The following is a 4,166-nucleotide window of genomic DNA, read 5'->3' as shown; positions in this document are numbered from 1 at the left end:
GTGCATGGGCTCCTCTGTGGCACAGCTAATCCACAAAAATACATGACCCAAGCGTTCATTGTATCAGGTTTTTCTTATTTCCTCCTTTTTTTTTTTTTTTTTTTCTCTTTGACATAATATTACAAATTTCAAGTGGAATTCCTCATTTTCAGACATTCCCTATTTCCTTACAGCTTAGCAGCTTTCCTGCTCCAGCACTGGCAGCAAGGAAAGGTTCCTAAGCAGCACTGCCAGGGGATGTGGAGATGGGCTGAGATCTCTGCTTCTAGGGGAGTCTTTCCTGATTGCCAGAAGAAAGCAAATGATCCACATTGCTTCCCTGGTTTTACACTCCCTGGAGAGCCCAAATTGAGGAGTTTGTGTCAGAGAGAAAGGAGCAATGCTGATGGGTGGGAAATTGTTCTGATTCCTGGCCAAGCTTTAAGGACTTTGGTCTCTTCCATGTCTGAGCAGTCCCCCTGTGTGCCAGGAGGGAAAACCTGTCCCAGCCCACTGTCCCCTGCCCTGGCCACGCATTGTGTGACCCCTGGGAGTCACATCCACCCCTTCCCACTCACCCCCAGCCTCCTCCCTGTGGGATCTCAGCTCCTCAGGACTGATGTGCCGAGTCACCGAGACCACCCTTGGGGGGCTCGGAACTCCTGGGATGTTGCCAGAAGTGTCTGGTGGCTGGACTTTGATCCTGCACGGGAGACGACACCTGTATGAGGATGGGAGGATCTCACTGGGATAAATGGTGAAGGGATAGGTTAATTAGAGTGTGAAACACAGGGTTTGGAGTTTTGGTACAGGGGGGTCTAGAGAAGTAAGTTGGAGGAATTGGGGCGTGTCCTGTCCTTCTTCTTCTTCTTCTTCTTGGCCTCCATCTTCTGTGGTGATGGTGGCACTTTGGGATTGGTTCTTACTAAAAGTGCACTGGTCAATAAGGGTAAAAGGTATTGGGGAAAAATGATAAATATTGTATACGTAACTTCGAGTATAAAGATAAGTGACCGCCCCGGGGGCTCTCAGTGTGCTCATGGCTGGCTGCTGTGCAGACCTCTGTCGGGCCGAGAGAAAATCTTGTAGATAAACAATTAATAAACACCGAGACTGAGAAAAAACCTGAAGCCTTTTCTCGTCCTTTGGAACGCGGGCTGTCCAAGGCCACCCTGGGCCTTTCCAGGCCACCTAAACAGCCGAGAAACCGACACCTCCCCACTTGTTCTTCTCTACCAAATGTCACAGACATCTTTTATGAAAAATCCTTTCCTTAGGATTTTCCCTCCTGAGAAGCTGGAAGCCTCAGGAACAAAATGCAAACAATGGTTATCTGCTGCTGTGGGATGCAACAGGTGCATCTGGGATTGGCCCAAGTCGGATGTTTGTAATTAATGGCCAATCACAGTCAGCTCTGTCCGAGCCACAATCCTTTGTTATCATTCCTTCTTTTTCTATTCTTAGCCAGCCTTCTGATGAAATCCTTTCTTCTATTCTTTTAGTATAGTTTTAATGTAATATATATAATAAAATAATAAATCAAGCCTTCTGGCACATGAAGTCAGATCCTCATCTCTTCCCTCAACCTGAGACCCCTGTGAACACATTCACAACCAAAGGCAGATTTTAAACTCTGACAGAGAAGTAAGTTTGAAATAAAGTCTTATTGCACACAAGTACATGGGAGTGGAGGTTTGCTCCCCATTTAACAATTAAATGGGTTTTTCCAGCCAGCAGAATTCCACAGAGACTCCAACAGCACCACGAACAGCTAATACAAAGGGTTGAGTACAGGAAATGGGGCAGGGAGTCAGTGCATGGTGGGGCTTTTCTCCCCTAAAAACACAATTTAATAATTATTTAGCTTAGAGTGGTGCCTTGGAGCTCTACACCACTGCACTCAGTCATTCACATCCCTGCTTCCAGGAAGATTCCAGTCAGCTGTGGGAAACTAAGGCAGTGGGAAGGGGAACACTTCACAAATCAGCAAGTGCTGGGCTGGAGGGAGATCACACAGGGCTGAAGGAGCTGGAGAGGGAGAGCTGAGCACCCACCTGAGGCAGGTGCTGCTCTTGACCTAACGTGACACAAAGCTGCAACTCCTCCTTGAGGTCAAATCTGGCTGCTCTCACCACCCACCCTTTAGAGAGGTGCCTGGAGCCTCCTGCAAATTCCTTCTACAAATTCCTTCTACAAATTCCTGCAGAAAAAAAGGAGCTTGCTGGGAATATGACACACTGAGCAAGCTTAAGCTTTTTTGTCAACTTTGTTTGTTTTACCAGAGCAGTTTTTCTAGTCTTAATCCAATAGAAATAAACTTCCAGCCCACCTGAATGCAGCAGTTTGTATCTGCCACCATTGTGCTCAATTTAATCCCAAAATCACAGCAAGGCAAAGAACTCTCAGTAGAAAAAAAGCTGAGCTTTTTATTGGATTGGTTTTAGTCCTTAACAACACGATGCAGAGAGGGGCTCTTTGCTCCTGGGTTCTTCACCTCAGCTGCAGGGCTGCACAAATGGGAATTGGAAGCCCAGCCAGGAGAAAGGGATCCAACCCCTCATATCTGAGACAAAAAAGGGGGTTTTGCAGGGTAAAACAACCATTTTGCAGTTGAAACTCTTTAGGTCTGTTCCTCACTCAGCCTTGAGAGTGCAAATAAATAAATAAATCTCCTTTCTGGCTCTCTGTCCCACCTCTTTGTATCTGAACACAGAGGGGGATGGTGCTGCTGGGAGAACCTCAAATCATTGCTGCACCAGCCCAGCAAAGCACCCAAAGCTCCCAAGGTGGCAGAAATCACAGATTATTTCCATCTGGAGGACTGAATATTCAGTCATTTGCATCATTTCAGAGATGGGGGTTAAAAGCTGGGAGAATTTGGGCTTCCTGGCAAAGGACAAGTGTCAGCTCATCCTCCCAGTGCCACATCCAGTGTGTGCAGGGACTGTTTCAGACTTTTGCCCTAACCTGGAGCTGGCAGTGCATAATTTGCACTCCATGATCCTCTTCAGCAAAGCCTCTCAATATTCTCCCTAATCACTGACAGACCTCAGTCCTGGAGCTCCAAAGCCCAAAATTCACTGGGAAGCAACAGCAAACAGGAACAGCAGGAACATCTGGGAAGCCACCAGGGCTCTGCTGCATCAGCCCTGGCTCAGGGTGCCCTGTGCCCCTCCTGACAGCTGGGGTGGAAATGGAAGCAGGAGGAAGAGGAGGGAAACAGAGCCTGGCAGTGAAAGACAAGCAGATATTTAAGGGTTTATCTGAGTCCTGCTTCCCAAACTCCTGTTTGGCCATTTGGGATAATCCCAAAGCATTCTCCACCTCATCTTCTCTTAAACCACTTAACTCACACCTCCTTTCTTCTCCAAGCAGGTGGCCAAGCTACCATCTCTGAAGAGAAATAGCTCTAGTGGTGATGCAGAATTGATTTGCTTCATGACACTGGATTCTGCCTGGTCTTGGGATGTCCTCAGAGCTCCCTGAAAATCTTTTTGCTTGCAGCAAAACGATCCCTCTCTGTATTTTCACACAAGAGAAGCCCAGAGCAGCTCACACTGTTGTGTATCCATAATTTAGCAGCTTTGGAAGAGCAGGACAGGCATGCTGGAGTTACACTGCCTTCCCTCCAAACATGCCACGGAGCATCCAGCTCCAAAAAACTGCAGCACTCTCTTCCAGCCTGGAATTCCATCTTCTGTGGGATGAAACCACCTGGTCCTGCAGCACAGACACCACCTGGGATCCTGCATGGCTCCTGTGTGGAGCCTCCTTAGATCTGCAGAGAACCTTCAGCAGCCCAGGGCAGCACTGCTCAGTCAATGCTTCTCACAGAAAATACAGCAAAATACAGCTGGTCAGCAAAGCAGGTCACCAAACTGGCCACCAAGCTGGTCAGCAAGCTGGTCACCAAACTGGTCACCACACTGGTCACCAAACTGGTCACCAAACTGGTCACCAAGCTGGTCACCAAACTGGTCACCAAGCTGGTCAGCAAGCTGGTCACCACACTGGTCACCACACTGGTCACCAAACTGGTCACCAAAGCAGGTCACCAAACTGGGTCACCAAGCTGGTCACCAAACTGGGTCACCAAACTGGTCACCAAACTGGGTCACCAAACTGGGTCACCAAAGCAGGTCACCAAACTGGGTCACCAAACTGGGTCACCAAGCTGGTCACCAAAA

The sequence above is a fragment of the Melospiza melodia genome, chromosome 29 (assembly GCF_035770615.1).
Source record: "Melospiza melodia melodia isolate bMelMel2 chromosome 29, bMelMel2.pri, whole genome shotgun sequence".
NCBI lineage: Eukaryota > Metazoa > Chordata > Aves > Passeriformes > Passerellidae > Melospiza > Melospiza melodia.
This window is presented reverse-complemented; position numbering follows the sequence as displayed.